The 11834-nt window shown below is 44.8% G+C and overlaps 1 protein-coding gene across 1 annotated transcript in view; it reads left to right on the top strand.

Annotated features, from left to right (window-relative positions):
- Positions 1-567: 567 nt before the first annotated feature.
- Positions 568-11834, top strand: part of ZNF592 (zinc finger protein 592) — a 50991-nt gene continuing 39724 nt past the window's right edge. Inside the window, exon 1 of the mRNA XM_035130763.2 lies at positions 568-665. The gene's annotated coding sequence lies outside the window, so the exon portion shown is untranslated. The remainder of the gene's footprint in view (positions 666-11834) is intronic.

The raw sequence follows: 11834 nt of genomic DNA, 5'->3' as shown, positions 1-11834 counted from the left end.
ATGTTTAAAGAAGAGTGGGAAACGTTTATTGAATATATGGGAAATAATTGTGTACAACTGAAAACGCTGGCAGCGTTGAGGTAAATTCAGCAGTGTAAATTACCGGCAAGTTTTGACGGATGTAATAATGGAAAACCGATTGGTATAGTTTTTGTAAAATATGCAGGGATGTATGATACGGTATGTAAAATGAACCATGGAAAGAGAAGAAGGGAAGTCATGGATATCTTAAGGATGTGAAATGAGTATTTGAAATTGTAAAACGGAAAATGTAATAAAGATTATACAGTACAAGAAAAGAAACGGCGAGGCTGTTGGAGTGAAGGCGAGCGGCTCCGAGCGGCGCCTAGAGCTCAGGGGGTCGGGGCGGGCCTCCACTCCCAACCCGAGAGACGCCGCTCCGGAGAGGCGGCGGAGGCTGCGGCCGCTGAGGCACCCGCCGTCTCCTCCCTGCCCGACCCGGGCGCTTGTCCGCCTTAGCGGCAGCCGCATCCCGCTCACTGCGAGGCCGCCGGGGCGAGTGGGCCCGTCCTCCGAGGCCCCGCCCCGTGCTCAGCCCCTCCCGCGCCCTCCGCCGCCATGTTGAGGCAGCCGCTGCCCGGCGCTGGGTGAGGCCTGTGCGGGCCCGGGCGGCGACGGAGCCCACCGCGGAGCTGACGGTGTCGGTAAGTGCCGGCGGGGCGATCGGGCGATCGGGCCGGGGCGCTCGCGGCCTGGCCTGGCGCGGGGCGCCTCCCTCGGCGCCTGGCCTAGCGTAGCCGCGGCCCCATCGCTGGCGCAGGCCCCTCTCCTCGGAGGCTCCCCGAGACTCGGGTAGGCGCGCAGGCAGGGAGACGAAGCGGGCGGGCGGGCGGGCAGGCAGGCAGGCAGGCAGGCAGACTGAGCCGCGTTGCAGGCGCGCGAGAGCGGAGACCCCGGGCAGCCGAGCTCCGCCGCCAGTCAGAACCCCATTTCGCCCCGGCGGCGGCTCCAGGCAGGGTCCGTTCACGGCATGCTCTCCGTAGGGTTGCGGAGCTGGGGGATCCCTGCCTGCACGCCGGCCTCCCCTATGGGGCAGACCCACGGGCAGCGTTCCTCTTGCCCATCGCCATCATCAACCCGCCCCCGGGACCAGCCTGCGCCAGACCCAGGCAGCCTCCTTGCTCCACCCCACCGATTTACACGTCCAGACGAGATATCTGCGCCTTGCTCCCCCCCGCCTCCGCCCTCTCCCCACTTTCGCAACCCACCCCCGTTGCATTTTATTTTATTTGGGGGGGGAGTCAGAATACTAAAAGGGTGCCAGTGCACCTCTCTCTCTCTCTCCCCCACAGCTGAGTGCAGTCGCGTCCTGTCTCCTCACTTTAGGGGCGGGAAGATCGGAAAGGTGGCCCTAGAGACCTTCCGGCGTTGGAGCGGGCATTGCCCTTGGCAAATCTCTGCCTTGCTGACCTGCCCCAGAGGTCGGGCAAGGTGTCGTCTTGTGGGGATGCCTACAGGCAGGCCAAATAAACGGGCAGTGCATCCCTCTGAATGGCTATTCAGGATGCTGTTGCAGAACGACAACGTGCCTCCCCTCCCCCCCCACATACTGGGATGATTTATTTGCCCCCACCCAGTTATAGGGGTGCCGTACACTCTGTTCCCTTTTGTAGCAGGGGTCACTTTGTGCATTGTTTGACACTTGTTTTGCTGCTGTGTAGACATTTGGATAAGAGGACACACAGCCCGTCCTGACTCCCTTATGTATGCACCTGTATAACCCATGGGTTTGCAAATAAACCTTGGTCTCTCGTGAATTTTCCATAGATGCAAAAGCATAAATTGCAAAGCAGACTGAGCTCACATTGATTTGGCAAAGAGCTGCCTTCTTAGTCTTAAATTCTAGATCTAATCTGGGCACCCTTGCAGAGCTGCCCACTTTTGGGTCTCTTCTCAACCTTGACAGGTGCCTTATTGATCAGATGTTGGTTTTTCTCCTGCTCCTGTGCCCTAAGCTTCAAAATACCTAACCTGCTATCAACACCACCTCCTTCTGGGCATGTTTACTCGGTTTCTACCCCCAAGTTGCAACATTCATGAGCACTCCCCTGGGGAATTCACATGGTGAGTGCTGCCGAGCATTTCCGTTGGCCAGTGGAAAGCTCCTTGGGGATGCTAAGCTTCAGCTGATTCTCAAATTTCTTCAGAAAGACCAGTCAGGTCTCATAAATTTTTTGCAGTCTGGTACAAAACATGCTAATAATCAAGTCCAGTAGATGATATTGGAACTTAATTTTGAGCAAATGTGCCTAGCGTAATTTGTTTACAATGGGCTGTATTCCACTAACTTTCACAGTAGTCCATTGAAATTAATGGATATAAATTAGTCATGGCCATTGATTTTAGTGGGTCTACTCTGAGTAAAAGTTAGTTGAATACAACCCTGTTTTTTTTTATCAAGAGCTGAAAGCATTCCACACGCAGGGCTGTTGTAAGGATATTTTGGATAGACAGATACTATCACCATATTATTGACAGGGGTTGATTATTTACTTAGTTATTGGAGCATCTCAAGGCTACCCATGGCTGAACTAATATTAAACTGGGAACTCATCATTTTGACATTGAACCAACTCATAGCCTTAACAGGGCAATAAGTGATGTGGAACAGAAAATCTTCCAGTGCTTTATTTTTCCATGGAAAACTTTCAGTTTTATTTGTTCAGTACTAGCAGTGATTGGATGCCAGTTACACATACAGCATTTAGCAAGCTTGGCAGTTTCAAAATGTTTACTGTTGTTCGCTAAATGCAAGTAGAATAAGCATGCTAAATTAGATCACTCTTTAGCTCCTGCAAATTGAAAAGTATGCTTTACAAATTACTCTAATTTGTGGTGGAAAAGTTTCTAGAAGACTCACATCACTGAGCACAATCCTGTGCATGTTTACTCTGAAGTATCATCTCCCCCCTCCCAAAAATAGCTATACTCATAGCTGCCAAGTTATCCCTTTTTTTAAGGGAAATTCCCTTATGCTGAATAGGCTTCCTCGTGAGAAAAGGGAAAACTTGGCAGCTATGCATACTCTATTTATTACACTTACGGTATAATATTCCACTTTCCCCCTCTGCAATTGACCATGAGGACCCAGACAGTCTCCCACCTAAGCACTGACCAGAAACAGACCGACTTAACCTTAGCAAGGTTGCTGCATCAAATGCGTTCAAACCATGTCCATCATGTGGGTCTGGAAGAATAATAACAATCCAAAGCATCATTGCCTTGAAGTAAACCCTGCTAAAACTTATGAGATCTACTGTCATGTGATGTTTCAGGTCAGGCTTAAAAAAGGTTTAACTTCTTTTGCTAGAATGACATTTTTACTTAGATATTGTGAGACAATTCAACATCTTTCTTTTGGTGGGGGTAGGGTGGGGAAATCACCTTTCAATTGAATGATTATGCCAAAATAGATGTATCAGTATTTCAGGAGCAGAAAAACGATGCTTCATGCAATTGTAACAATAATACTGTACCAGAAAATGATTGTAAACATTGGCAAGTTAATTGTCTAGGTAAAGCAGTGTTTATCAAATGGAGGTGTTTGGAGGTGGGTAGTTAGGACTCCGCCAAGCAATTCCCAATAGACTGTTTTGTGGCTGTGATAGGAGGAGGAGGAGGAGCTGAGCAAGAATACCCACTATGGGTTTTCGGTTGGTGTTGATGGTGCGAATACTAAAGAGCCAGTAAGCTTAGAACTGAAGTGTGATTTTCAAAAAATTGAGAGGTCACGAGAGCTAAGGGGTGCTATGATTATTCACTAACAGTTTATGTGAACAGAATTCCTTGCCCTGAAAAACAACACTTTGCAATTTGACATAGGCAATGGGGGGGGGGGAGACAAAGGTGAAGATAATAGGAAAGAACGTTCTTTGGATTTCGTTATACTGTATGTGCTTAGGATACTAGGTTACTACTTGTGAATTTAGCTTTAAAAATAGAGCAACACTTTTTACAAGAAATTTTTGTCTAGTCTGTGACTTTATCATTGAAGCTGTTCATTTCAAACTTGAACTTTCAAATGTGTTTGCCGCCAGCAAAATAAGAGCCTTTCCTTTGGTAGCATTTTTAGTGTCTTCAATCTGCCCTCCAGGTGTTTTGCAGTGTTACACTTATTCTGTCCCTCTGGTTGGCTTGACTATTGTTGGGGAAATTTAGCAAACTGTGACTGATGACCGTTGCTGGTGGAAAAGTTTTTGAATTGTTTTTGCGTCATCTTACACTTTGGCAATCTCTTTCCCTCTTTAATGAAGGCATTAAAATGCCTGATTGTTTTTTAATAGCATTAAGATTCTTCAGATTAAGACAGTTTCAAAAGTGAACAGGCAGTTAAGTCTGTGAGTGAAGTTAAATTGGACAGGTCATTTGCAGTGAATGCATGTAATTTCTCTTTGTGTTGGGCCTTGTCTCATCTTGATGGGACTATAACTCATGATGATGGTGAAGATATTAGTGTGCAGTCCTTATCTCAATTCAGCTTTTTAGTAACCTCCTAAGGTTCTTGCCATTTCCATTTGCTTGATGGGGCAATAAAACTGCACATTTTTGGAAAGGGTTAGGGGCACATATGTGAACCCAGTTGGAAAAGGGCTGTAGCTCAGTGGTAGAGTGGATGTTTTGCATGCAAATGGTGTTGGGTTCGAGTCTCAGCCATCTCATGTGAAAGTCTCTTTTTTGAAATCTTTGAGACCTGCTGCCAGCCTGTTTAAACAATAGTGAGCTAGATGAACGAAGAGTCATCTAGCGTATACCCCTAAAACAAGGTATAATACAATATGTGGCATAAGCTAAGGAATGCCAAAACCCAGCCCTCAGGTATACGATTTCAATAAGGATTGAGGAGCCTGTAATCTTTCAGATACTGCTTTACTACAACCCTCATCATCCATGCCAGTGGCCATGCTGGCTAGATCTGATGGAAGTTGGAGTCCAACAACAACTGGAGGGCCTCAGGCTCCCCATCTCTGATCTAAATAGACACGCAAGGAAAACGAGGGAATAAGTGGGTAAAGAATATCAACCCAGGATGTTTAGCAAATCCTAGAAGGCTTAACACATTACCATCCCTTGGACATTTATTATGAATTGTACGACTGCATGGAATGTTCTTCTTTGCATATTTTGCATCTGCAAGGAGGATACCAGATTATGATGGATGGATGCACACTTCTTCTTGGCTCTCATAGATGTGGTTTCCAAACTGAAGCTAGAGAGGGCAGTTCATAGAATATCTGAGAGATGACCAATGGGCCTCTTAAGACCCTGGTATTTAATGAAGGCAGTGAATATTTTCACTCCTGTATTTGGCATGACCAATTTAAGTGTGCATCATGCTATATTTGCATATTTTAAATTTTGCAGAGTGTAGTGGAAGTCTCAGTAGAGCCCTACAAGTAAAGAAGGGTGCTAGGATAACATAGGAGACTGAGCCAGACCACTGGTCAGTCTGGCCCAATATTGTTTAAAAATTGTGGTTAGCTATGGCTTTCCAGGGTCTTGGGATGAGACTTCCATATCACCTGTTACCAAATCCTTTTAAGAGGAGATATAGGGAAATTGATTTTTTGTTCTTCTGCTGAACTATGGTCCCTTCCCCATTTGTGATTATTCATTTATTTAAATAAACAGATAAAATATTTGCAAGCAACAGTTGTGAGTGCATTTGGAACTATAGCAACACCCACAGCTTTTCGAGCTTTTCCAGCTGTTTCATGAGAATTTAGATTGTCTACGATGGCTTTGTGATGTCTGAAATGTCTTGTTACTTAGCATGATGTGTTAGGAGCTCAAATGTTTCCTTTGGTAGTGGATGCTACGATTCTCAGACTTCAGCAGAGAGAAAGGCTACTACCATATCCACAGACAAGTTGCGGCTTGAGTAAGCTACCCGGACGTGTTATCTTATTGCCGCAATATGAATTTTGTATCATGAACACTTTAAGAAAGTTCTCTACTTCGTAGTTTTCCCAAGAGGTCGTACACTAATACTAGAGAATATATAGAAATTGACACCTAAAATGATGATCATCCCTGTGAAGAAAAGCTTAATTTCAGTTCAGAGAAAAGGTTAGTAAGGAATGGCAGGGCAGGATACTATTACAAATATTGTATACTAGCCATGATGGCTCTGCTCTGCTTCCACATTTGGGTGTACTCGATTAAAAGGTAAAGGACCCCTGGACGGTGAAGTCCAGTCAAAGGCGACTATGTGGATGCGGCACTCATCTTGCTCCAAGGGAGCTGGCGTTTGTCCATAGATAGCTTTCCAGGTCATGTGGCCAGCATGACTAAACTGCTTCTGGCGCAACGGAACTGTGACGTAAGCCAGAGTGCGCAGAAACGCCGTTTACCTCCCCGCTGCAGCGGTACCTATTTATCTACTTGCACTGGCATGCTTTCGAACTGCTAGGTTGGCAGGAGCTGGGACTGAGCAATGGGATTACCATTTGCTGGAAACTGCAGAAGGGGCGAGTGCTCAAGCTTGGGTTCTGCTTGCGGGTTTCTCACGGGCCTCTGGTTAGCCACTGTGAGAACAGGATGCTGGCCTAGATCCAGCAGGGCTTCTTATGTTCTTATCATCATTAGAGTGCATAGAGAGCAATGCTTGTCTCCCCAAACACATCTGGCATTGTTTGGCAGCAGATTCAAGACAAATTAAGAAGTATCAGAGTATAGACTTAGAGCTTATTCTGATGCTACTGGCAGTTATTCAGGGGTGGACTTTGGTAATATTTTGTAACACGACGCTGTGTGTGAGGCCAAAATTTGGTGTCCCCAAATGGATCTTCTCAATTATGGATCTTCTCATTTTTGCGCCCCTCGGCTCAGCGCTCTGGGTGGGGGAACCACCTGCACCACCCTAAACCTGGCGATGAAACTAGGAAAAACTTATTGATAAGTGACTGGATGGGAGGCTGTAGTGCTGATCCTGTCTCAGGTGGTGTGGGGACAACGATGACAAAGCAACAGTGAGATTTTGGAGAGCAGAGCTATGTTTGTTATTTCATTTGTAAATAAACAGTACTGATTGCAGGATGACCAGATGAAATTCTTCATCAAAAGATAATAGCCAGTAGAGTAAGAGAGCATTAAAGAAACATTAGACAAAACCTTGTTGGCTAACTTATTAGCCTTGACACAGTGGACTATCCATATTCAAACTCAATATACATCTCAGATACTGGGGGTGAATAACAATGGATGGCTGTAACTATTGTACTCTTTGCTTTTGAGCTCCCAAAAGACAACTAGTTGACTGTTGTTGGAAATGGAGCACTGAATTGAGCTTTAGTCATAACTATCAAGTGCAGTTTTTAAGTATGACAAAAGTTTTAGAAGTGAAATTAAAACTGCACATAGCTTTATAGTCCTGGTTCAGATAACCCTGAAATCCATGTTTTGTAGACTTTGGCCCAACTTTTTACGGTAATAAATGATACATGCAAAATCCCAGAAAACTGGAAACTGAGTCTGGTAGCCCCCATCTATAAGAAGGGAGGCCCCCAAGACCCGTCAAACTATCGCCCCATAAGTCTCCTGGACATCGCGTATAAACTTTATACTCGTTACCTGCTAAATAAATTGGTTGACTGGGCTGACCACTCTAACTTGTTCAATCCGGAACAGGCAGGGTTCAGAAAGGGCCATAGCACAACATGCCATTGTATGGTATTACAGACAATGATAGATAAAGGTACATAAGAGCAAACTTTTGTAGATCTTACATCTGCTTTTGATTCAATTTGTAGGGACAAATTGTGGCAAAAACTATATGAAACAGATATTGATAGACGACTTCTCAAAATACTTAGAGAGTTACATACAGACACCACAGTTAAAATCAGAACTGGGATGTCAGGCAACTATACTGACCCAATGCCACTGGGGAAAGGGGTTAAACAGAGTTGCTTGTTAGCGCCGTTCCTCTTTAATTTTTATATAAATGGCATTGTTCAACATATGGCGAAGTACAAGTCATCAGCTCCTGCCCTGGAAGGCAAACACCTGAATATATTGCTATATGCTGATGACATGGAGGTCATGGCACTTACTCGAAGGGGTCTACACAGCATGCTGGAGGGGCTCGCAGCTTATTGTTCCCAAAACTCTCTAAAGATAAATTATGACAAAACCAAAATTGTGGTGTTTACTAGAGCTCGCCACACATTTAGATGGTCTTTAGATGAACACATAATTGAACAGTGTCCTTTTTAAAAATATCTTGGTATCACTTTCCAAGCTACATCTAGTTGGCTTGCCCACTTCAAGGCTGTAACCCTTCTAACACGTAGGACAATCGGTGCTCTGCTCAGCTTTTTTTATACGAGGGGAGGGCAACTGGTGATCCCGGCACTAAAAGCTTTTGTTGGAAAAGTGATTCCCCAGATGCTATATGGGGTAGAACTCTGGGGATGGAATCAGAAGCTGCTGGAACGGCTTGAAATCTTCCAAAAAATTTATCTCAGCAGAATTCTAGGCCTCCCTCAGGGTACTCCGGCAGCCTTCTTAAGAGTGGAAGTAGGATTACCTTCTGTGTCTGCCAGGGCCCTCTTAAGATTTCTGCGTTTTTTCATCAACCTCGCAGATGCCTCAAACACCTTATTGGCTAAACAAGCTAAACAAGCCAATACTACTTGGCGTCAAAACCTATTAGATATTGTATCCAGATACAATCTACCCGAGTTTAATACTCTCAAACTGTGGAGCCCTGATAAAGTTCGGGAATGGATCTTTGAAAAAGACGCCTTTTTAGACACCACGAAGATAAAAAATTCTGGATTTTCCTACTGGTTCCCCCGAGTAAAGGCAGTCAAAATCTGTGCCAACTACCTGGTGGATATCACTGATCCCACCCTTTGGAGAGCTTTCACCATGGCCCGGTTTCAAACATTGCTAACTGCATACCTGACCGGTAGATTTACAAAAATCCCAGCCGAACACTGTTTATGCCCTTGTTTCATGAAAATTAAAGAGGATCTTATACATTACCTCCTCTATTGCCCCATTTACTCGGGCTTTAGAGATGTGATGCTGCAAACTATACCCAACTCTATAATCAATCCTGAAGATAGAGTAAAATTTTTGTTAGTTGATGCTAACCCACGAATTACCCATGTGGTAGCGGTCTTTGTGATGAAGGCCATGAAAGCCAGGGAAAGATTTATGGATGATAAAGCAAAGACCCCTTCATCGTCTGTTTAACTCGTTGCTTGTTTTCCTTCTCTTTCTATTTTGTGGGATGAAGGTTTTGTTGGGATAGTATGTAATGAATTTTAACATTTTTAATTATTGTTGTGTTGATATTTGTGTACAGGCATAGTCCTCACAATAAACGGTTTTGTTGTTGTTGTTGACTTTGGAACAAGCTCGGCTTATACTCTCATGCGTAACTTTACAGTCTGTTTATTTTTTGCATAGCCTTTCCCAACTTGATGTCTTCTATATGTTTTGTACTCCAGTTCCCATCAGCACTAGTCAGCCTGACACTGGCCAGTGGTCAGTGATAGTGGAAGTTGTAGTCCAAAACATCTAGAGAACATCAAGTTGGGGAAGGCTGGCTTAGCATTATTTTCTGTGATGTCTGAGTTGGGCTTCCTGTCTAAAGCACTGGAAACCATGGATTGTCTGAACTGCCCAGTCTTTCTAACCCTTAGTTCATAGATTGGCACTCACCAACACCTGGGATGATCTTCTGTGCTTCTTAATCTTTGCAATCTTTGGTCTACACAAGAAAATCTGTTTTCCCATCACAAGGGATCTTTTCAGACCCTTTCAAATACATACCTGCATTCATCCCAGTCTTGTGAAGAATCGTTAATTTTGGGTAGAGCACAGTACAGTGTGGCTTAGGGTATTTTTCACACTTCAAGGCTTCGAATGTTCAAAGTTCAAAAAAAGAAAAAAAGAGTAAACTTGCATAGAAACCATTAACCTTTCTTTATGAATCATCTGTGGTAGGCAAGTTTTCCAAACTTAGGTTAACAGACCACTTGTAGCTTGTAAGTTTCAGTTAGGTGGTCTGCAGAAGAATCACAGAACAGTCAAGTACATTATATTTGGCCCCATACGTGTTTTCCCTCCTTTCTGACAGTGCAGATGAAGGCGGTTTTCGCCAGGGTTGGATGTATCTAGTAACAGCTGGCAAGACTCTTGCTTAAGGCCTGTGGTTTTCATTGAAGTGTAGAGTTTGAAGTCCAAAATATGAGGTGGTGCAGGGGTGGTGCCTGGCTAACTTCGAACCCTGTGCTGCATCCTGGCCTAGCACTCATGATTTTCATAACAAGGCACTGGTTTTTTTAATACTAGTTTTGCCTGAACATGGATCATCCTGGGCCCTGATCTTGCTAGTTCATCCATTTTTACAGTGAAGCAGCAAGATATTGGACCAGTCAATCTCTCTCAGCCTAACCTTTCTGAAATGGTGGTTCTGAAAATAAAACAGGATGGTCCTTACATATGCTACTCTGAGCTCTTTGGAGAAAGGGCAGTATATACGGCAGATGAAATCTGTTTCTGTCTTTGCCAGTTGGGTTTTCCGCCATATTAAAATGAATATGTTACTTGAAGATGGTGCTTCTCATACTGTAGCAGCTGACACACTCCTTGAAGCATTTGAACTGATGTCAAGAGAAGGGTGTCCAGCAGCCTTTGCCAACCAGGTGCCCTCCAGATGTTTTGGGTTGTATAGGAAGATGCCTTATATCAAGTCAGATAATTGGTCCATCTAGCTCAGTATTGTCTACACTGATTGGCAGCAGCTCTCCAGGATTTTAGGCAGGGTTCTCTCTCAGCCAAACATGGAGATCCCATACGCCCTGGAACTTGGACGTTTTGGCTTCCGAACGCCGCAAAACCAGAAGTGATTGTTCCGGTTTGTGAACGTTCTTTTGGAACCCCAACGTCTGGCAGGGCCTCTGATTGGCTTCAGGAGCCGCAATTTGGTTTTCGAACATTTTGGAAGTCAAACGGACTTCCGGAACAGATTCTGTTTGACTTCCAAGGCACGACTGTACTAGGGATCAAACTTGGGCCCTTCTGCATGCAAAGCAGAAGAGCTACAGTCCTTCCCTTATCAGCTGGACAGCCAATAGGCAATGTAGACTTAGCTCCTGTTCTGGCTGGGGCTGGTGGGAATTGGAGCCCAAAACATCTGTAGGACACCAGGTTGGCAAAGGCTGGAGTATAGGATACCATACCCAGGCACTCTTGTGCTGTATAAAATGGCGTGAGTTTTAAGTTCCAGCTTCTGCAGTTGTGCTTGGCTTCTGCAGCAGGAGAATGGAAGCGTTTCCCCTTTAACTTTCTGTGTTGTCACACTTGACCGCGCTGGAGGGCACGTCGCAGAAAGTGGACTTTGCTATTTGTATGACCTTTGTGCAGTCTGGAGCAAAATAATGATTCCCTTATATCACCCTGTGTGCGCAACCCAGAAAGGCATGAGGTAAAGAGGAGCCATCTCCATAAAACTTTCTATCAGCCAGGAAGGGATTGCTCTAATGCGTATTTTGGCACTGTTTCCCATGGTGGCTGTAGACCAACTGCAAATAATCAGTTTATGCCACACTTTAGTCCCTTCCCTCCTTGGCTGGGCTTGCTGCAAGAAGCGTACCAACCGTAACAACAACAAAAAACAAGGTAAATGACACACAAGAAAAATGACGAGACCCTCAGGGTGCCAGGAATACAAGGATGTTTGTTTATTATATCTTATAACAAGAGGGAACCTGCAACAAAGTGTTGCAGTGTATCCTCAGCCCTTAACAGGAATTCTCCTGTTCAGAGCTCTAGCCAGCCTGAAAAGATGCCTTGCAGTG

Source organism: Zootoca vivipara, chromosome 14 (assembly GCF_963506605.1).
Source record: "Zootoca vivipara chromosome 14, rZooViv1.1, whole genome shotgun sequence".
NCBI classification, from domain to species: Eukaryota; Metazoa; Chordata; class Lepidosauria; order Squamata; family Lacertidae; genus Zootoca; species Zootoca vivipara.
This window is presented reverse-complemented; position numbering and strand designations above follow the sequence as displayed.